The sequence below is a fragment of the Lactuca sativa genome, chromosome 2 (genome assembly GCF_002870075.4).
Source record: "Lactuca sativa cultivar Salinas chromosome 2, Lsat_Salinas_v11, whole genome shotgun sequence".
Lineage (NCBI taxonomy): Eukaryota > Viridiplantae > Streptophyta > Magnoliopsida > Asterales > Asteraceae > Lactuca > Lactuca sativa.
The window spans coordinates 89,900,362-89,923,904 of record NC_056624.2 but is presented as its reverse complement, the minus strand read 5'-3'; the positions used below and the strand labels follow the sequence as shown (position 1 = coordinate 89,923,904).

Sequence of the window (23,543 nt, the reverse complement as noted above, 5' to 3'; positions counted from 1 at the left end):
ATCGATCCTTCTTGTGGAGTAAAAACCCACAAAAAGTTAATTTTTCAGCAAAATAATTTTTTCTGTCATTCATAGAGTCCACGACGTGGCACTCCTCTGGCCACGACGTGGACAGTTAAAAATTAGATTTTTAGTTTGAATTTAGTTTTTCTCATTTTAGTTCAGTTTTACGTTTTTAGTTTAGCAAGTTGCAGGAGTTCATGACCAGAAGCTCAAACACACACTTGGTGCCACCACTGGAAGACCCCGAGTCTACACTTCACAAGAAAAAGACGCCCTTGCAAGAACTGAAGTCAGCCTTTTCTAGGAAGTTGGGAAAGAAGACAGGAGAGTCAAGTTCATCAGCGAAGCAAAAGAGCAATCTTGAGCATTTGGATCATACACCCGTCCAGACCGAGTCCGAAAGCGATACCGAGCCAGAATTTGAAGAACACAGAAGCGAACCCGAGAACGAGCCAAGGAACGAGATGGCAGAAATTGAAGAAATGTCCATGGGAGCATACAAGAAGCGGATCCGAGAAGATATGGGTCCCGGTTTAGTCCAACCCGCAATACCTGCCACTGCCACATTTGAGCTGAAGGGACACATATTGACCGCACTGAAGGACATCCCATTTTTCGGGAAAGATCATGAGGATGCTTTTAAGCATCTAGATGAAGTCAACGGCATTGCAGATTACTTCAATGTCCCAAATGTCAACAGAAACACAGTCTTGCTTAGGATGCTTCCCATCACTTTCAAAGGAGCTGCTAAGGAGTGGTTAAAAGCACTCCCACCGGGTACAATCACCACTTGGGCTCAAATGCGTGAGCAATTCCTGGACCAGTTTTGCCCGCCATCCAAGATAGCCAAACTCAAGAAGGCAATAGCCAACTTTGAGCAACAGCCGGGGGAGTCACTATACGAAGCATGGGAGCAGTACAAGGGCTTACTCAGAAATTGCCCGCAACATGACCTAAATGTGCAGCAAGAGATGTCAATCTTTTATGATGGGGTCAATGTGATGACAAGACAACTCCTTGATTCTCAAGGACCGTTGACAAAGAAAAATCCAAGGGAGGTCAAGGAGCTAATTGAAGAATTCGCGAAACACTCCCGCGAATACCATAATCCGAGGCAAGATGGAAGCAAAGGCGGTGGAGGGGCCCAAACTGAAGAAATTGCAGTTGTCATGGCCATGCTGAATAACATGGATCGCAGGATAACACAAATGGACCAGTCGATACATGCCATAAGAGTGGGGTGTGACCGATGCAATGGTCCACACTTGACCAAGGACTGCAACGTGGATGAGTTTGGGAACAGAAAAGCTCAAGTGTGCTACTCTAGTGGGGATAAGTTTGATGAGGACTGGAGGAAACCGAAGAAGGAGTGGTTGCCATATGAAGAGTATAAGAAGCAAAAAGAAGAGAAGTATAGGCAGACAGGTCGAGGCCTTTATGAAAAGGAGCAGCCACCAGCCGAGAAGAAACCCGACCTAGAGACCATTTTGATGAAGTTTATGGAGGCTTCGGAAAAGAGACACGATGCCACGGATTCCGCTATCATGGAACAACAAACATTGATAAAGAACCAGCAAGCCTCCATCCATAACCTTGAAGTACAATTTGGTCAACTAGCCACTTTAGTTCATGAAAAATTGTCCCCGATGAATCCCGAAGTAAAGGCCCAATCTCACGTAATGGCCATCGATACTGAAGAAGATGCAATATCTGAGTTCCTGGAGGCATTGGAAGAAGAACCGCAGCAGCCCAAGAAAGTAAGGATCGAAAATGAAAAAATTGGTGATCCATGATCGCCACGACGTGGCACTCCTCTGGCCACGACGTGGCGCGAGTCTGAACAAAAATCCTTTGAGCCCATTCCAACTTATCATCCACCTCTACCATTTCCCACCCGAGCTACCCTCAGTCAACTGGAGAAGGAGCATTTGGAGTTCGTAAAGCATGTGAAGGGGATCCCAATTAATACTCCCTTTTTTGAGTCCTTATCCAAAGCTCCCGAGAACCAGATATTACTGCAAGACTTGATAGATACGCGAAGGCAATTAAAGAAGTAGTCTATAGTGATTCTAAGTGAACAAACTTCAAAAGCTGTGTTGGGAGAAACACCAGAAAAGATGGGGGATCCTGGATGCCTCACTCTTCCAAGTGAGTTTGGAAATAAAATGAAGGTTAATGCTTTAGCCGATTCTGGGGCTAGCATTAATCTAATGCCTTTTTCATTTTATCAAAAGTTGGAGATTCAGAAGATGAAGGCTACAAAAATGAAGATTCACATGGCGAACCGTTCGGTGACACAGCCCCGAGGCATAGTGGAGGATATTTTGGTGAAAATTGGAAAATTTGTTTTTCCAATAGACTTTGTAGTCTTGGACATGAAAGAAGATCTGGATGTTCCGATAATCCTTGGTCGGCCATTGCTTAACACTGTTGGTGCCCTTGTTGATATCCGCGAGTCCAAGCTCACTTTGAGGGTTGGGGATGAACAAGAAGTCTTCGGGATAAGAGATGACTTTCAAGAAGATAAAGAAGAGGTGTTCACAATTAATGAGGAGAATGAACTAGAAGAGCTGGAAAAGCTTATGGAAGAAGAGATAAAGGCAGTTCATCAAGTCAAGAGGACAAAACCAAGGGCATCTGTTCCGTATTTGCTTGAAGTCATAGCTTACAAGAGCCCGCCTTCTTGGGTGAGCAAAGAGGACGAGGAAATGACAAGTGATGAAGAGGAAGTCACTTCAAGAGTAACAAGGCCAGTGGTGAAAGAAGAGGAGAATGCTATGGAGTGCAAGGAACAAACGAAGGGCACAAAACGCAAGCTTGAAGAAGATGGAAAAGCTAAAAAGGAAAATTCAAAGAAGGCGTATAAAAGGAGGGTTCAAGCTTATAAACGGCGGTTCAAGGAACAAAAGATCCTGGTGGTAGACTCTTAAAGCACGGAGTCCGGCTCAAGACTCCAAGAAAAAAGAAGCGCTTCTCAGGAGGCAACCCGAGTTTGGTTTGCATTTTCTTTTTAAATTTTTCTTTTCTTTCTTTTCTTTTTAATTAGGAACAACATCAATTCATCATCTAAAAAACTGGTAATTAGAGAATTAGCTGTAGGGAACTTTAAATAATGAATGATATGCAAAGAAATTAGTTAATATGATAAACTTCATTAAAATTTTGCATCTGGCAGTTCCCACAACGTGGGCATAGCCCAGCCACGTCGTGGGTCGAAATGAAAAACACGCGATTCTAAAGCAGACTTAAGGTCCACGATGTGGGCATAGCCAGCCACGTCGTGGCTTTTAAAAATCAGGGGGGGGACCAATTGCTTAAAACCCTTTGACTGAGAAATCTCATTCCCCACATGGAGACTGCCGCACTCACGGGAACATCATAACCCCACAGCCAATTTCTTATTATACTTCCAATTTCCTTGCAAGATCTTGCCAATTAATCCATTTGGTATGTGTTTTACTCATTATTTTGTAATTAGTTCTTCCAATTTCAAGTTTTCATAGTTAGGGTTAACATGATGTACGAAATTGGTTGAATATAGTGGTTGATTTTAGATTAAATATCCCGTAAAAGGTCATAGGAACAAACCCCAACCATTGATTTTAGTAGATACAGCATGCATATAGTTCGATCTTGAATCTGTGACCGACGCGACCCACGTCGTGGCGCAGCCTAGCCACGTCATGACTTCTGTGAACAGGTTTAAATTGTTTAATGGGTTGGTTGTTTGCTGCTTTGGTTTGCTTTTGTTTGCAGATATGGGACCACGACGAGCTGTTCCACAGGAGGAAAACCCGATAGATGTAGCAAGCATACATCCTTTATACCAGTTTCCTCAAATCATTCCCCGACCGTTGCTAACAACCTACGAGAATCGGCTTGGATGGTTATACAATAGGGAGTTTGCAATAGCCCCAATTATCGACTGGGGATGGCTTGGTAGAGTGGGAATGGTACCGGAATTAGAACGTTATTGGTCGAAGACTTATGTTGGAGATCAATTTTCGTTTACTTGTCACGGGTGGAGGAATTTATTTGCCATTCAAGAACCCATGTACCGGGAATTATCGGTGGAGTTTTCTCTACCGTATGCTTCGAGGAACGCACCCTTGATGTCACCTACAACCGGGCACTTGTGTTTCATTTGGGGGGTGTATATCGTGAGTGTAGTCTTCAGGAATTTGCTTGGCGTATGGGGCTCAATACGGAAGTGGAGACGCAATCTCCGTTTTTATCCCTTTCTTGCTTGGATGTGTGCGGGATTTTGCTTCGGGTACTTTGGATGTGCAGTTTTGGCGGGGCATTTCTAACTATGAGTACAACACTCGTGACTCGAGTGAGTCACAACTTCGGAATCCTATTTTCCGATTTTTGCACCGCCTTATCACGTTTTCAATCAATCACAAGCATCATGGTGATAAGGTCCCCATCCAGAATCTATTTTATTTATGGACTCTTATTACCCTAGGGGTTTGCGGTGATTTGCCTTATATGTTGGCAAGGTTTATGGGGAAGAAAGCGGCCAATTCTAGGCCCGGGAGCCCGATTACTGGGGGGCATTTGGTTACTCGCCTGGCTAGGTCATATCATATTTTAACCCATGAATTTGTGAGGAATCTTACTCGATTCCCGGACACAGACTTGACCATTCAAGTTTTGGGTGTGATGCGAGCGGTGGTGAATAGCGGGGGTCGTTTTGTTATACCACCGATAGATGACGAGTAGGAGGAGGTGCAGCCATGACAGCAACCACCAGCTAGACCGAGGCGTCGGAATGTGCGGGCTAGAGGTGAAGTCGAGCAAGAGCGTGCTGCTTCGCAGTATGTGCAGGGAGTGCCCGCAGACCCTTTTCAGAGTCGGGTGGGAACGTATTTGGATAATCGATGGGGTCATGCCATTTACTATACCCAGCTTACTGAGGGTATTTATTCGCATTTGGGTGTGACCCGACCACCTTCTATGCCACCACAATATCCCTATTTTTCCGACATGGGAGGAGCTATGGCGTCTGCAAAATGATGGGGCAGGGCCAAGTGGAGCACAAGATCAAGATGATGATTGATTTTATTTCTTTTGTTTTGTTTTTGAGTAGTTTTTTATGTTGACTTTGGTGTATGATGTAAAAACATTATTCAACTATGATGTTACTTTTTTATTTCTTTTGGGTTGTTAATTTTTTTTTTCAGATTAGCGTTGGAATTCTAAGGAGCATAAAAGGTTAACTTTTGAGTCGTGTTTGTCTAGTCAAGGAAGCTTAGAGTCGTGAGTCGGAACCCACAATTCAAGATGAGTGTGGGGTATATTAGGAGAGAGGAAATATATTTGCATAGAAGCGTCTGAAACCAGTTAGCCATTGGTCAAAGTTGCTAGAGTCACTAAAACAAATAAGCCATTTTTTGCTGATGCCCAGTTTCCACGACGTGTAATCATTGTGCCACGTCGTGGCGCTCTTGCAGTTTGAAGAAATTCAGAATTTTGGTGTTCGTGTTCTCAACCCATATCACGACGTGGCCAGTAATATGCCACGACGTGACCCAGTTTATCAATGCCACATTTTTCCTCACAAATACCCACTTTGAAGAATTGAAGTTTCGAGTCATGTCACGGTTTATTTACGTATTCAATCAGTTCTACACCAAGTTTCTATTTTTGGAAGTCCAATTGAACATTTTCCACACTTTTGGAGATGCTCACGCCACTATCCCAGGGGAGTCTGTTCCTTTTTCTCCCTTTTCTTTAATTTTGATTTATGTTTATGCATACAATGAGGGCATTGTATGAAATAAGTGTGGGGTAGGGGTAGAAGAAGTAAATTGCTAGAAAATCATAGAATTTAAAACATTGAAAATTTTTAAAAATTCAAATTTTTAATAATTGAGTCTAGTAATAATAATTTGAGCTATAATTGCTAGTATTATGCGGGATGATCTGATGAAAGTTCAAATGTTTAGTTGAGCCAATATACGTTATAGTGCATTTGTGGCCTCCCTTATTTTAGTGAAATCATGGAACAAAAACACAACCCCGTTTGGTTTGAGGGATGCAATATGTTTAGCAGCCTAAACCTGAAATGTATCTAGGAAAATTATTATCGTTAGCCAATAAAGGTTGAGGTTGAGCGCCTGTGCTTAAGCATGTAGGTTTTGAGTGAAAAAAAAGTGAGGTACATGTGATATAAAAAAAAAAAAAGAGAATTACGAGAAAAAAAAAGAGTGTGAAGAATTTTGGAGCAAATAAAGTGAAGATCAGAAGATCAAAATTCCAAGAAATCCAAAAAGTTGAAGATACCAGAAATCAAATCAACAAAGGTGGTGAATTCAAAGAAATCAAAGATCAAATGTCAAAGAAATGAAGAATTCAAATAGAGCCCCATAGTGGTATCAATAATTGTAATTCTAGTTTATGTATGCTTAGGTTGCTCAACTAAAAATACCTTGAGAATAAGGAGGTTTTCTGAGGATGGATTCGGAGGGTTGCATAAAATGAGCATTGTTCGGAAGTAGTGGACGAGTGTTTATGAAGATTGTGAGTATTTAAAGTATGGGGGTGTACTTTAGGAAAATTTTAGACACAAATGCATGCGTTGAGGTTTTGACATAATGGCTGAACTAGAGTCGGATTATTCTGTGTGGTGTTAGTAATTAAGAATTAAGTTTAAATTTGCTTGAGGGCAAGCAAAGCCTAAGTGTGGGGTATTTTGATATTGCCATATTTATACTTATTTTTAGGCAATATTTAAGTGCATTTTTGTTAATAAATTGATAATATGTTTAAGAATAATGATACTTATGAGTTTAAATTGTTATTTTCAGTGAATACAAAGGATTTTCGAAGAGAGGGACCAAAGGTGACAAAATGGGGAACATGCGAGGCTTGAAAGACAAGAAAATAATAAATTCACGATAAGCGCTTAATTCACGACGGGGCGATGAAGCCCACGACGTGGCAAGGGTGTTCCAGAAGATAAACATCACGACGCGGAGGATTTCCTTGAAGGATACGGATTGCTTGAAGCCCACGACGTGGCACATCTGGCCACGACGTGGTGCGGGTTTTTGAGGATTATATAAGTCCTCCTAATTATTACGAGAAGAGAGACTTTTGGCAGAAGAAAAAGAGTTCCAGGAGATGAATAAGAACGAAAGAAAGGTTCTGGAAGAGGGTTTTCAACACCAAAAGAAGTAAAGGTTTATTTTTAGTTAAATAAGAACATGTCTTTCATTAGTTTTAGCTGTGTTGATTTATCTGCTATGATGAGCAGCTGAATCTAGCTACTCTTGTTTAGCTAGATGAAGCTTTGAACTTATGAATAGTTATATGTTTATTGATTGAATTTAGTTGGTAAAGAAATTGCTTGTGTTTGATTTGTATAACCTAGCATGCTATTATTTGTTTATCTATTTGCTTGATTGCATGTCTGTGTAGCTTAGTGATCATTAAACTGCATGAACCTGTTTACCTAATAATTTAGTGAACATTGAATTGTTAGAGCTAGGATTGACCAATCTTAGCTAGCAATTAGAATAAATAAAGCTTAGCTGTGCTAGAGAACGTGTATTGTGACCATAATTGCGTTTATACAACAAATCTTACATAGCATATTTACATTCATAATTAGTTCTGTGTTTAATTATGTGTGAACATACATGGTTTGACATGAATTAGTTAGTTATAGGTAAGATAGAACTAAATTACTAATACAACTAAAAACCAACTTAATAATCCGTAATCATTAGCTAGCCATAAGGAAGAAGTGGATTCAAAACTAAACAAGAGTGTGTTTTTATTTTGAATTAAGTTTATCTGATCTTGTAAAACCAGATAAAACCCCTTATTAAACTTGTAAATAAATTAGGTTAATTTAATAGTAAGTAAATTAATTATAACACCGTTCCCTGTGATCGACACCCGACTTACCCAAGCTATACTGTAATCTGACTAGGTACACTACCTATAAGTGCGTAGTTAGTTAAGTTTGTTAGGTTATAAATATTAAAATTAGTGAGTACTTTTGTGCACATCAGCCATAGTCAACTTGGTTGACAAAATGGTAAAGAGAAAGGCTAAGTCTGAGATAGTCCCATGTACCTTTATCAAAGAGCCCATATGTTAAATTGCCAAAGGAAGGGGCATTGGTTACGAAGCTACCTAACTTACCTAAGGATGGTAAAGTCAACGAGTTTGACTTTATTTCAGGTAAAGTCCATTGTCTAACTCTATTAAGTTTATATTTGAGATTCTTATTACATAATTTGACTGGGTCACATCTTGGTGTTTTAAGAATCAAAGAAAAATTAAAGAAACTTAAAGAAAGAATATGTTGAATCTGATCGCGTAGATGGATTTGTATCGCATAGTTTGAAGATTAGATTCTTGAGCTACTTCTTAGGAGTTATGATACATTGCTTAGGAATAGTTAACAACAAGTTTTCATATACATTTGCATTGTAAGGATTAGTTTTTCCGCAAAGTTTTAAAATAAAAGAAAATTTTTTAATTTTATTTATTTTAAGTATCCTTACAATGGCATTTGTGAAAGAAATTGTTGTTTATATGATTCCATTAATAGCAAGACTGGAAATATGAAATTGATTCTTTCATTTGTGGTAATGTCTAAATTTATCAAATAAGAAAAGATTCTCATCACCCAAGTTTCAATTGGACCGGAATTTGGAATCATGCAAGCTGTATAGTATGATGAATGAGAACTTTCAAGCATTGGAAAATTAAGACTAATTACTTGTTCACATGGATGTGTGAGTCAAGTAAAGGACTAAGGGATCGAGTACACATTCTTGTGCACTGATCAAGCCCACCACAAATAATCGATAAGACTATTTGTCATGATTTACTAAAGTTTAGTAAATATGGTTATACTTATAAGTCTAAGTATAATTCTGAAGCATTGGAAAAGTCTCTATGTGTGGCAGAACGGATGAAAAAAGAATCAAATTAGGCAGAAGGATAAAATTTTCTCATATTTGAAAAGATGGGAGAGTAATTTAGTATCATGTTATATGATCATCTTAATGATTAAGAGATCTTATCATAATTCATCCTCTAAGTGCATTCTGATAGCTAAGAAGAGGAGCTAGGAATGGTTGAAGTGCTCAAATGAAGAAGATGAGTCATACTTCATTCTAAAACAATTCTTAGAGTCATACTCCAAGATTATAACGTGAGTGACATATCTTAAAGAAGGTTTATTAACACTAGTCAAATGTAAGAGTAAAAGGTTATCTACTCTTGTACATTTGAAATTGGTTAGTTGTGATGTTTTGGATAAAACAGAGACCAACTTAGACCAATTGTGTGAATTGTTTGTCTTGATAAAGAATCCACACTAGCCCTTGAATATTTGACAAGAGATTCTTATATGTCAGGAGGACAATGGGAGTCTTAAAAGATCTTGAAATCAAGAATAAAACTTGAGGTTCTTCACTAGCACACAACTTGAGGTTTATAACCTATCGTGTTGACATATTTTGTGCCCATTCCAGTTAAAGTTGGCTCTGCATATGAGTTCTTAGAGTTCTCAATTGGTTACATAACAACTTGGAAGCAATGGCAGGCCCTGTACTGCCAAGTGGCAAGAAGTTAAAATTGCAAAAGTTCAGTCCATATGTGTTTGGATTTGTCATTATCCGTGTCTTGTGACTAAGGTTTTGAAAAATTCATATGGGTAAGAACTCATACACCATAAAAATCTAAGTGTCATAATGTTTCTCTCCGATTCATGAAAATGATGGTGAGGAAACACTTCCACTAAGTAGATTTGTAAGTAGATAGTAATCTTTGCATTCTCAAAGTTGTTAGTAGGCAAACTAACATCGACTTATGAGAAATAGCAAAGGTCTAAACAACTAAGACTATGATTACGGAATCCCTTTTCATAGTTCTGAAATTATTTAGACACACATGTGAGCTATCTAAGATAAGGTGTATGTGTTTTGATAAAGTCTTATCAAAGCAATCTAGTATCAGAAATCTGAACTTTGTTAAAAAAAAGTTAATAACTGATTTCTGAGTACATGTCAAAGCTAGTGGGAGCATAAGTGTTATGCTAATAATCATCATGTTAGTGGGAGCATGATAATTATGATAAGTATTGCAAGTTAGCAATGTTAATTATAGAAAACAAAAGTTTCAATTCGTGAGGTTGTAGGGGTTGAAAAAGTTGTTTTGCTATAATTAAGGGAGAGGAAATTATACTTCATTTCAATTATGAAAAGCTTAGATAGAGTTTATAATCATTCTAAAGAGCTTATATTGAGATTTTAATCACCTTTAGTCAAGAATATATATATATATATATATATATATATATATATATATATATATATATATGAATTTCATGTTAGATTGGTTCAACTTAAGAAAATTCTATATATTGCGTTCTCAAAATTTGATTATGATTATGGCATCCCTTTTCATAGTAAAATTTTGAGAATATGGCAAACAAAAATTATTATGGAAAAAGAATGGTCTAGAACCATGTCTTTATGTGAAACATCATGAATCGTGTCCCATTTACTTTGGGTACAAGATAGATTATGTGTGCTATAATATTTATTCTTTCTGAATTTTCCAAATGCCTTGGGGCATTAAGCAGGAAAATGTCTAGAATTGGATATGACTAAAGTGATTAAGCAATAGTCGAGGACAATCTAAGGTTTACCAAAGATTGGTTGCTTAGGGACAGTTGGAAGTATGGTGTTAATTTTGAAAGGACCATATTGACATAGTTTGAAAAGAGGCAACTCTTGTTCAGAAGTAGTAGTCAAAATGGGAATATAGAGTTGTCTCTATAGATAGAAGCAATTTGTGTAAGATTAGAAAGAACTTAGTACAAGAAGCATGTTCAAAGCAATGCATACTTTGAACATAAGGCTTTGTGTCCATGGAGTAGGTCTTCATTGGAATACCCTATAGTGGTTGTTGACAAGTCTTTGTGACCTTGTACACATTCATTGCAAGAGGGTAGTGCATTTAAGCTTAAAATCTAACAGATTTCGATTTGGGAGTGTCAAATTAGAATCATTGAAAGTTTGGTCAATTGGTTTCTTTCACAAAAGTAAGGATCATAGATAAACATAGAGTGCATACTTGGTGTATGCCAAAGCTACTGTTTAGAAAAACATAGTATACATGCTTGGAGCATGGGATACCTAGTGTTTTAATTCAAGTATAAAGTTGATAAAACCTAAACAATGAATAATGAGAAATCAGTATGGTGATAAATAGAAGTGGTCTATTTATATTGATAGGGTTTGATACCATATTTGATTCATTTATTCTTGTGTTTCACTTTGCATGTTTTGACTTCCATAATAACTAGGTTATTCTTCCGGAATGACTAAGTTATTTAAACCATCCACAGTCGGTCATATGTTGGAAGTAGATATGAATCAAGACTGTCATGGGTTGGCTTGTAAAGGTCCAAGTTGGTGGAAAAAGTTGTGCTACAACGCTCATGACTGCTCATAAGTTTTGAGTATTGGGTTCAACCCGCACTCATTTGAATCACTTCATGGATTTTATCACGAGTGATCATGAGACGATAATATCTTATATTCTTCAAACCTAGAGATATGAGTTGTTACTATGAGTTGGTTATACATTGATTGCGCGAAACCGCATTGGTAACTCGATGTTATAAAACGTGTCTTTGTGTATGATTCAACAAGTAGCAGAACAAGCCATATGAGTCGAAGTTTATCCATTCCTTTTACCTTTGGGATAAAAGCGATATCTATGGGCCCGTCGATGATTTAGCGATGACGCATGTGAGTGCTTGGCCAACCCACGACTAATTTGATTTGTTCAATCAGTCAGTCGTCGTAAATCGGAAATCAGGAAACAACAAATGGACAGAGAGAATGATTTATAATCCATGTTTCATTCCATATGATATCTAGAATGGAGGAATATATGATCCCTTATCTAATGGACTAGTCATTGACAAAGGTCAGAGATCATCGGCAAGGTCAGAGTTCGACGAAAGCTTTTGAGAGCTACGATTGCCATTTGGTTCTTGAAGTCATACACAACAATAGTTTTAGACTTATCCAAGTGGGAGACTGTTGGATTAATGTTTAAGTCCATAACTATAATTGGTAATACTTGACCCGACCCGACATGGTCCATTTGGGTTACATGGCATCATGCATTTCGATAGACTATAATCAGAGAAATAACACTTAAGGTTTGTTAATATATTATAAGTTATAATATATATTAATAAGATTATTTAATTAGTATTGATCAAGAATTAATCTAGAATTAATTAAGTGATCAAAAGAAGACTAATTAAATATATGGGTTGATTGTGTAAATCATCCATACTTGTATAGTGGGCTAATGCTCCATGGATTATCAAGTTGGGCTAAAACCCATAGGATGCTCCATGGTGTATTTGAACCCATGGATCCAAGGAAATGGAAAGTCATGACAATTAGGGTTTATCCTAATTGTAACAATTATATAAGATCATATTCTTTGACAAAATCGGCCACTAAGTTAAGAAGAGAAGGGCTAGCCGATTTTAGAAGTGTTCAAGTTTCTCTCTAAGTTATTCCAAGTGTATTTGGTGTTGTGTGAACCATTTGAGGTGTCACACTTGGGGCACTAGGCACTCAAGCTTCATGAGGACATTCTACATCAAAGAGGTATGTATTCTATCTTGTTATATTCATTGTTTTGTATGCTAGATTAGGATAATACCTTGGATGTTCATATTTGCATGTATAATAGAGAAAACATAGATCCAAGGTATTTAGGGTTGCATGTACACTTAGGAGTGTTAGAATGCTCAAAACCCAACAGTATAACCTTTGAACATCCGTAGATTGTCCAATTTTCCTCTATAGTTGCAGCAGGTTTAAGGAATGGTTAACCCATAAAGGTACTCCTAATATAATTATTAATCGTAGGCATCCATAGATGGTCATTTACCTCTGTAGCGAACAGTAGGCCAAAGGAATGGTTAGTCCCGTAAAGGTACCCCTAATATAAGTAATAACCGTAGGCATCCGTAGATGTTCATCTACCACTGTTGCTAACAGGTAGGTTCCAGAATGGTTAGTCCCGTCTAGATATCCCGTTGAACTGGGATAGGCAGGACAATCTACACATAATGTACTAGTAAATCATCCTAGTAAATATAGGTACAAGTATCTATGTAAGTGTATACAGGTAAATGTATTTATGTAAAGGTATTCATGTAAGGTATTCATGTAAGCGTATCTATGTAGACGTATTCATGTAACATGTAATGTATAGTATAGACTCATGAATGAACGAACTCTGGTGTAATTCCTTGTAATAGGAATAATGTTTTGTGTCTCTTAACTATCCCTATAATAGTTAGCTAGAAGGTAATTGATTGTCCAAGCAGGTTTATACACCCTTGCTACACAAGAGTATGGGAAAACTGAATGAAGGATGAAAACTATAATATCAATACATATATAAGAACATAAGTATATGGATATAGTTTTGTTCAAGAAGGTAAAAGAAATGGTTTTGTACGACATCTAAGAGTTTTGAACAATAAATAAAAATGACTTGATGTCATTTTAATAAACATTTCAAACGTAATACTTTTGATAACATGGTATTTTTAATATAGAAAACCATTTCATAAATCACATTTTGAAGTATGTGAAATATGCTGGATGAAAACACAGTTATAAATACATATGATTAATTTAATAACATGTTGTTTCCTAACTGTATTCCCCCCCCCCCATTAAAGCATTTAAAATTATTTAAGACATTGATTAAGGGGTATGAACTCACCTGTTGTAAGTGGTTCTAACGGGTATGCATGTAGGGATGAGAAGTTCCACGAATGAAGTCCCGAGACACAATAAGTCCTAAATGACATATAAGGACACATATTGACATGAATATAGTGTTTATAACATCTATATGAAAGGAAACACCTTCCGGGACTTGGACACACCATGACCAAGTGTTGGAATCACATGTGATTCAACATAGGAAGGTATAAAGGCACACACATGAGTTTACTACCATGGGTTTACAGCCCGAGGGAGTTTACGGCCGTAAACTCATGGCTACTCATGTGTGAATGCTTGGCTGAAGGCTAGGGAATGATTTAGGGACCTTAGCTCTATTCTAGGATGAAGAAAAACCACTTTCTTTGGTGTTTTTAAGAATTTTAGGGCCCTAATGAGTTTACTGCCGTAAACTCATGGCCATTTATGTTTATGAGGGTCCTAAAGGTCATAAGGAAGCATCCTAGTTTCAAGCCTAAGCCTTAGGAAGTGTTTGTGGCATCAAAACACCCCTAACTTGATTTTACGGCCCATGGACCATTTGGTCATGTGTTTGCGGCCGTAAACACGTATGGGTGTTGGTATTTTGATTGTTTTGGGTCCTAGACACATCAAGGTAAAGTGCTATGCTAGTCTCTTGGCTTCAGGAAGGCATTTAGGGCATTTTGGCACCTAAAAATGGAGTTCACGGCCCTGGAACTTCTTGGGCCGTGAACACCTTACTCTTGGTGATATAAGGTTGTTTTCTAGCCCTAAACACATTAGGGTACAAGTCCAAACTAGTTTCATTGCTTAAGGAAGGGACTAGGCACCATTTGTGCCTTAAAGGAGAGTTTACGGTCCAAGATGTTCTTGGGCAGTAAACTCCTAAATCTTGTTGTTGTGACATGTAATCTAGGTTATTAAGCACATAATAAGCTATATAATACAACTAGATAGATGTACTCATGTTTTGGGATGAAAGTCCGAAGATCCTTGAGAGAGAATTCGGCTTTTCTCTAGTTGGAAATGTAACTAATGAATAAATATGGTTCAGAATCCTATATATAGTCCTGGGATTTTTGGCAGAAAATATTTTATTCAAGAAATGAACTCTAATATCATAGAGTTTTGGAATAACAGAGTTACACAAAACCCTAGTGCATCCACTCTCCTGATATCTCCTTAAGTGTAAATCCTGAAATACTCAAACTGTCACACCCCCAAACCAGAATGGCGGAAACATTCGGGGGTGGATGACTTCACGTAGTATCACAACCATTGAATATTGTAAAGAAAGTAACACAACCATCACATATATAATGAAAACGTATGTTGTTGCGTTATACATAATAGCAAAAGAATATTACAATGAGATGGTAAATGTTCAATAATAAAACATCTTTAGTGTTTCCTTCTCCAAAAGCTGGTAGTTACCTGTATTACTGATTCCCTGAGAAATACAAGTGGTTTCGAAAAAGTGTCAACAATTAAGTTGGTGAGTTCATAAGTGTTTTGCATTGAAAAGTATGTCCTTTTTGATAGTAAATCGATGAACGAGGTTTTCAGAAAATCCAATATTTTCTATAGATGATTTGAAAAGTTTCCCGTGTTGGAGTGCATTAGTGTTTTCCATGCTTGAATAATAGTGATAACATTTGTATTAACAATGAAATGGAAAACTGAAATGCATGTATGAATCTCGTAAATCTAACTTGTTTTTATACTTTTATGTGAGTTTTATAACCATGCTAATGACATTGTTGGCCTGTAACAACGTTCTTCAGGCGTTGGAACTGTTATGACATTTGTCACCCCAGGCCTGCCGGCCTAGCTGTAGCTAACAGCTTAGGTGTGGGATTGTCAATCCCGTATAGATCTATACACAAGTATCACGCTCCCCCTACAAGGGATTATGGTATATAATACAGGACTTAATATTGCATACTCGAACGTACGTGAAGCTGTCTCACATTACTAGGTATAAACAGATTTACGATGATAAAAGACTGTACTTCTTTTGAAAGCATTTCATTTGTCGAGATGTATATGTAAAATGTATGAATCACTTGAATACTATGCTCATTATAGTTTGTCAAAAGTATGTTCCCATTTGGTTGCAACAACTTGGTGATATAATATTCTTTTAAAACATAAAGTTATTTTTGTATCAACACTCTATAAGAACGATATTATAAAAATGATACTTTGATTTGTAATGTACTTGTATTCCCCCCCCTAAAACGTGAAAAGAATTGAAAAGTAGGGGTATGAACTCACTCGTTTCGAAGAGAGAGGCTAGGGTTGAGCAGAACTTCGTCCGCGGATGGTTGCGTCGTCGGGCTCTTCGGGGATCTCTGCAGCGTAAATCTTCCGTCGGGGGCTCGAGTGCGGAAACGAAGGTCGTCGGGAGTGGTCTCTGGGGCTTAGAAGTATGGGAGAATGACTGATGAATTGTGAGGGTGTGCTAAAGTTCGAAGCTCATGCCATCTATTTATAGTGCTGGAAACCCCCGTACGCGGCGCGTACTCCCCGAGTACGCGGGGCGTAAGTTGGCGTCATGGCTTACGACTCGGGTCTAGCTAGCGTAGCTTGGGCGGGTCGATGTGACTACTGGGTCTAGCCGAGCGTAGCTTGGGCGGGTCGATGAGACTCGACTCTGGGTCTAGTACGCGGGGCGTACTCCCAGATTACGCGGGGCGTAATCCCTGCTTCCGACTTCTAAATTCCGTAACTTTCGCGTACGATCTCCGTTTTTCGCGTTCTTTATATCCACGCGTAGGTGAGATTATGCTCTACAACTTTCCTTTAGACTCTGTCGGCTAGTTTTGACTTTATTTTTAATGATACATTTTTAATAGGCCGGGCCTCCTAAAGTTCGTTAAAAATTCATAGGTTCTTTATTCGACGTTGGTTTTCGTTTGTCTTTTTATTGTTTTATTACTACTGAGGAGATCTTCAACTTTCGTTTAGGTTGCGTTAGCTAAATAACACTCGATCTTCAATCCGAGTTTTTAGCCCTCTACTACTGTTACGAAACTTTGAAAATTCGTAACTTCTTCATACGAGGTCCAATTTGGGCGATCTTTTTATGTACGTTCACCTTTCAACGAGATCTACGACTTTTGTTTAGATACTTAAGGCTAAAATGCATTTTATTGAGATTCTACTTTTTACATCAAATAATGTTTTAACGTCGTGTCGTAAATATACGAGTGGTTATAATTTCTTCAATATAACCCGGTTTTGAGCGTTCTTTATGTTTTTGGAAACCTTGGCATGATATCTAATATTCGATGCATCCCAACTTAGATACTTGAACACTTTATTTTTGAGGTTAATTTCGTTGTTTTTAGCTTTCGATTGTTTACAATGCTTTTTGGGAAAAATAGGGTTGTCACATCATCCCCCTGTTAAGGGAATTTCGTCCCGAAATTTAATCTAAGATAGAGTTTACAGTTTTAGGAAAAAGATGCGGGTACTTTTGTTTCATCTGATCTTCGCGTTCCCAAGTGTATTCAGGTCCTCGCTTGGCGTTCCAGCGGACCTTTACAATGGGTATGCGGCTTTGTTTAGTCCTTTTGATTTCCCGATCCATTATCTCTACTGGTTCCTCCACAAATTGAAGGTTTTCATTTATTGCAATTTCGTCTAGAGGGACGACAAGGGTCTCGTCGGATAAGCACTTCTTTAGATTTGATACGTGAAAGGTAGGGTGTACGCTGTGGAGTTCCTGAGGTAGTCTAAGTTTGTAAGCCACTGGACCGATCCTGGCAAGGATCTCGAATGGTCCGATGTATCTAGGGTTCAGTTTTCCACGTCTACCGAAGCGTATTAAGCCTTTCCAAGGTGAGACTTTGAGTAGGACATGGTCTCCAACTTGGAATTCCAAGGGTTTTCGTCTCTTATCTGCGTAACTCTTTTGTCTATCCCTTGATGCTTTTAGACGTTCTCGGATTTGAACAATCTTCTCCGTAGTCTCCCGTATGATTTCTGGCCCAGTGAGCGTGTTGTCAGTTGCTTGACCTTTTGCTAGTTGTGTGTCCCCCACTTCGGCCCAGCACAAAGGTGACCTGCATTTGCGGCCATAGAGGGCTTCGAACGGGGCAGCTTTAATACTGGTGTGGTAGCTATTGTTGTACGAGAATTCGACCAATGGTAGATGTGTGTCCCATGCTTTGCCAAAATCGATTACGCAAGCTCTCAGCATGTCTTCTAGGGTTTGTATAGTTCTCTCGCTCTGGCCGTCGGTTTGTGGGTGATAAGCGGTACTCATGTCTAGCCTTGTCCCCAAAGCTTTTTGTAATGACTGCCAGAACCTTGAGGTGAATCTACTATCTCGGTCCGAGATAATGGATATGGGCACACCATGCAGTCGTACAATTTCTCTGAGGTATGTCCTTGTTAACTTCTCCAATTTATCCGTCTCTTTGATCGGTAGGAAATGCGCTGATTTAGTTAACCTGTCGACAATTACCCAAATGGTGTCGAGTCCGCTTGTTGTCTTGGGTAATTTTGTTATGAAATCCATGGTTATCCGCTCCCACTTCCATTCGGGTATTTCTGGTTGTTGTAGTAAACCCGAGGGCTTCTGATATTCCACCTTGACTTTGGCACATGTTAGGCATTTGCTCACGTAGGTAGCAATTTCGGCTTTCATGTTTTGCCACCAGTACAATTTCTTGAGATCGAGATACATCTTATCGGAACCGGGATGTATGGAGTATCGTGTTTTATGGGCTTCGTCCATAACGATTTCTCTGAATCCACCAAACTTCGGTATCCAAATTCGATCCATGAAATAACGAATTCCGTTGTTCTTGGTCTCAAGGTTCTTATCCATTCCTCTTAGGGCTTCTCCTGTCACATTTTCGGATTTCAAGGCTTCTATTTGGGCTTCCTTGATTTGCGTGAACAGGTGTGAATGGATTGTCATAGCTAGGGATTTCACTCGGCGACCTGAGTACTCCTTCCGGCTGAGTGCATCAGCCACTACATTAGCCTTTCCGGGGTGATACCGGATTTCGCACTCGTAATCACTTAGTAGTTCTACCCATCGCCTCTGTCTCATGTTGAGTTCTTTCTGATTTAGGATATGTTGGAGGCTTTTATGATCAGTGAAGATGGTACATTTTGTGCCGTAGAGATAGTGTCTCCATATCTTCAGAGCGAAGACGACTGCTCCTAGCTCAAGATCATGCGTTGTGTAGTTCACTTCGTGCGTCTTTAGTTGCCTTGAGGCGTAGGCGATGACCTTCCCTCTTTGCATTAAGACACACCCAAGTCCTTGGTTCGATGCATCACAATAGACCACGAAGTCCTCCGTTCCTTCTGGCAAGGTTAGGATGGGCGCACTACATAAGGCTCGCTTTAGTGTCTGAAATGCACTGTCTTGTTTTTCTCCCCAGTCGAAGGTCACATTCTTCTGGGTTAGGGTGGTAAGTGGCTTGGCAATCTTTGAAAAGTTCGGTATGAATCTTCGGTAATACCCGGCGAGTCCCAAAAATTGCCGGATTTCTGTAGGGGTTCTTGGAGTAGTCCAATTATCTATTGCCTTTATCTTGGAAGGGTCCACGTGTATTCCTTCTTTGCTTACAACATGTCCTAGGAAATCCACTTCCCGAATCCAAAATTCGCATTTGGAAAATTTTGCGTAAAGTTTCTCTGCCCTTAATGTTTCCAGTACTTGGCGGAGGTGTTTGCTGTGTTCTTCCTGGCTTCTTGAATAGATGAGTATATCATCTATGAACACGATCACGAACTTGTCCAGGAAGGGACGACATACTCGGTTCATCAAGTCCATGAACACTGCTGGAGCATTCGTCAATCCGAAGGGCATTACCACAAATTCGTAGTGACCATAACGTGTTCGGAAAGCCGTTTTGGGGATGTCTCCTTCCAGTACTCGTAGCTGGTGATAACCAGACCTTAGATCGATCTTTGAGAAGTAGCTTGCCCCCTGCAGTTGGTCGAACAGATCGTCTATGCGCGGTAAGGGATATCGGTTCTTGATTGTGAGTTTGTTTAGCTCTCGATAATCGATGCACATGCGAAAAGATCCGTCCTTCTTCTTCACAAATAGGACTGGCGCTCCCCATGGTGAGAAACTGGGTCTGATGAATCCCTTGCTTAGCAGCTCGTTTAATTGACTGGATAGTTCCTGCATCTCGGCTGGAGCTAAACGGTACGGCGACTTTGCTACAGGGGTAGCCCCGGGGATTAAGTCGATTCTGAACTCGACTTGACGTTCCGGTGGGATTCCTGGAAGATCTTCTGGGAAAATATCCAGGAAGTTGCAGACTTCCGGAATATCTTTAATGTTTTTCGATTCTCGTTTCTTGTCTACTACGTGGGCTAGAAAGGCATGATATTCCTTACGAAGATACTTTTGTGCTTTAATACAGGAAATGATTTGTAAACTTGAACTAGGTTTGTCGCCATAAATGACAAGAGTTTCACTGTTTGGCAGATTTAAGCGAACAGCCCTTTCGTGGCAAAGGATATCGGCATGGTGAAGGCTCAACCAGTCCATACCGATGATGACATCGAAACTTCTTATGGAAATGGGCATAAGATCTACTTGAAACAAGTGCTCGTTTAAATTTAGTGTGCACCCTACGTATAAATCGTTTGCGTGTTCTGTTTTACCGTTTGCCATTTCTACAGTGAATATTTTATTGAGTGGTTGGGGTTCTTGATTAAGTAGGTGTTTGAATTTATGACTCACAAAACTTCTCTCCGCACCGCAGTCAAAAAGTATGCATGCATAAGTGTTGTTGAGTAGAAACGTACCCGTAACCACCGTGGGGTCCGCTATTGCTTCTCTCTGTCCTACTGCCAGCACTCTCCCCACACCGCCAATATTCCTTTCCTTGGGACAATCCCTCCTGAAGTGTCCAGTCTCTCCGCACCCATAACATGCCCGGCTTACCCCAGTTCCAGGAACCTGAGTAATTGGTCGTGCCGGTGTTTTACAGAAACGGGCTGTGTGCCCTTTCCTGTCACAGTTCTTGCAGTGCATCTCGCGACAAATACCATGGTGATGGTAGTTGCACTTGCTGCACTTGGGCAGAATCCCTGCATATGGTTTTGTTGGCGCAGAGGTAGCAGGAGTTGTGGTGGGGGTAGTAGCAGCATAAACAGCAACCATTTGTTTCTTTGAAGGTTCTTGTGAAGTTTGCCCCTTCCTTTTGTTCCAAAATTTCTTCTTGTTGTTGTTGTTGGCATTGATTTCATTGTTGCTGTTTCCTTTGGTTGGTTCAGCCATAATCGCCGCGACTCCTTGACAGACACCATGATCAACAAGAGATTGCGCTAGTTCCTTGGCGCTGGCGAAAGTCAAGGGTCTGGAAGCTAGCACACTTCCTCGAAGTTGGGGTGATAGTCCCCAAATGTATCTCTCAACCTTCTGGCTCTCCAGGGTTAACATTCCTGGGCACAGTGTTATTAAGTCACTGAACCTGTTGGTGTAACCAACTATGTCCGATCCTACCATCGAGAGGTTCCACAGTTCCTGTTCAAGCTTCTGAATCTCGCCTCTTGGGCAGTATTCTCGAAGGAGCATTCTTTTCAGGTTTTCCCAACCCATGGAGTTTGCCACCACCAGGGTTAGTGTCTGGACGTGGCCGTTCCACCATGTCAGGGCGCGCTCAGAGAAAGTAAAAGCGGCGAACTTTACTTTGCTTTCTTCAGGACATGCACAGATTTCGAATACAGCTTCTGTTTTCTCTATCCATTGAGATAGAGCCAATACTCCCCCAGTCCCGCAGAAGGGAATAGGTTTTCCGTTGGTGAAGTCTTTGTAAGTGCATACCCCTGAGCGGCTTTGACCTTGGCCATTTGTAAAACTGTTTGTTCCTCCCCCCGATCCGTTGTTGCTCATTTGAGCCATTGCTGCAGTTACAGCAGCGGTTACAGCAGTCTGGAACATAACGGTGTCCATAATTGGAGGAGGTGGTGGAGGTGGTGTTGAAGTTGAGTTTCTGCGTGTTGATCTACGAGGAGGCATGTTCTGGTAGAGAAAAATAAGAATGAATACTATAAGTTTCTAATGTTTTGACAATCGAGTGTTAGTTGTATCTTGTAATTTGTTTTTGACTTTAGGTTATGGTTTCAAGGTAGGCATAGAAATTTAAAACTCGCTACTTTTGAGAGGTATATAATAAGAAATACTTCATATTTATACATATAGGTCACACCTGAGGTGTGTTACATTGCATATCTTGTTCGGGAAAATTTGATCCTCCTAGAGATCTCCGATTACGGATACAACAGGGAAATAAAGGAAAAAAAAACTTTTATCCGAAATCCTAATCTATAACAAAATTGTTGGGCATCGAACAAGCTCTACTTGCGGCGTTTGGAGCTAGACTCGGCATCCGACCGTTTGACTCCCATCAGTCGCCTCTCGAGATCTGCTTGTTGTTCCTTCATTCCTCTTATTTCTGCCAGAGCCACTATCATTTGGTTCTGAAGTGTTCCCGTGTAGATTTGGGTATTTTCATGTAGTCCTTCCAAACGGCGGATGTCAGCGGCGTCACCTTGGGTAGCAGCATTGATTTCACGAACTCTGGCTGCTTGTTGGTCCGCCTGGTAGTTCTGGTTAGCTATAGCATTCACGACGACAGGAAGTGCTCGATCTGCTGAGCCTCCCCCTCTGACGTTGTAAAAATCCCGACACATGCCGAATGGAGGGCGTACACCTTGTTGGCGGCTCCAGTAGTAGAGGTGGCTTCCCCAGATGGGGATGGGTCCCGGTTGATCTGGTCTGATTACGGGAGGATGAGGGATGGGAGGGTCGTACACTTCTGGCTCGGAGTCTGTCCCGCTAGAAATCTCCACGATCTCTTCGTCGACTTCGAACTCCTCTCCGACTTCGACTTCGAATTCTTCCTCGACCTCTTCTTCGATTTCCTCTGGGTCTTCCTCCGGGTCTTCTTCTATCCAACCGCCGTAGCCTTGGTTTGGGTAGTAGGGATCTCCTGGTAAATGGAACCCGGCCATTTGTCTGTACTAGGATAGATGTAGGAGGACGTTATAAGAAAAGAAATTTCTATTTAGCGACTTATTATTTTTAACTATAATTTTTATTGTACAACTATTTTTAATAATACTTCTATACTATTCCAACTTGGCGAAACTAGAACAATTTTGTATTTGGTAAGTTTTCGGCTTGTTGTCCACTACGACCATTCCTCGACGTACGTTGGTCAAATCCAGGATAAATATAGTTGATCAGGCTATATTTATTCTCGACATGATTACATACCCCGAGGCTCAATCGTAGTGTCGTAACTTGCCGTAATACTTTTTAGTAAAACTTGTTATGATACGAGATTTATGCATGCTTGTAAAAATGTATATCTTTAAAAGAATGTATTTTGTTCATGAAAATGCTTCACCAGAGGGTTTTTGGTCCCCTTTGCATTTATAGTTTGTATATCGTATGTGGTTCGATATACTTAGTTCACTATAAACAATGCTCTGATACCAATCTGTCACACCCCCAAACCAGAATGGCGGAAACATTCGGGGGTGGATGACTTCACGTAGTATCACAACCATTGAATATTGTAAAGAAAGTAACACAACCATCACATATATAATGAAAACGTATGTTGTTGCGTTATACATAATAGCAAAAGAATATTACAATGAGATGGTAAATGTTCAATAATAAAACATCTTTAGTGTTTCCTTCTCCAAAAGCTGGTAGTTACCTGTATTACTGATTCCCTGAGAAATACAAGTGGTTTCGAA

General features: G+C 39.7%; 1 non-coding gene across 1 annotated transcript; it reads right to left on the bottom strand.

Moving 5' to 3' along the window:
* Positions 1-851: 851 nt before the first annotated feature.
* LOC111910967 (small nucleolar RNA R71) lies at positions 852-958 on the bottom strand. Its single transcript, XR_002856696.2, has one exon. It is a non-coding gene; the product is annotated as a small nucleolar RNA R71 (small nucleolar RNA).
* Positions 959-23,543: the final 22,585 nt, after the last annotated feature.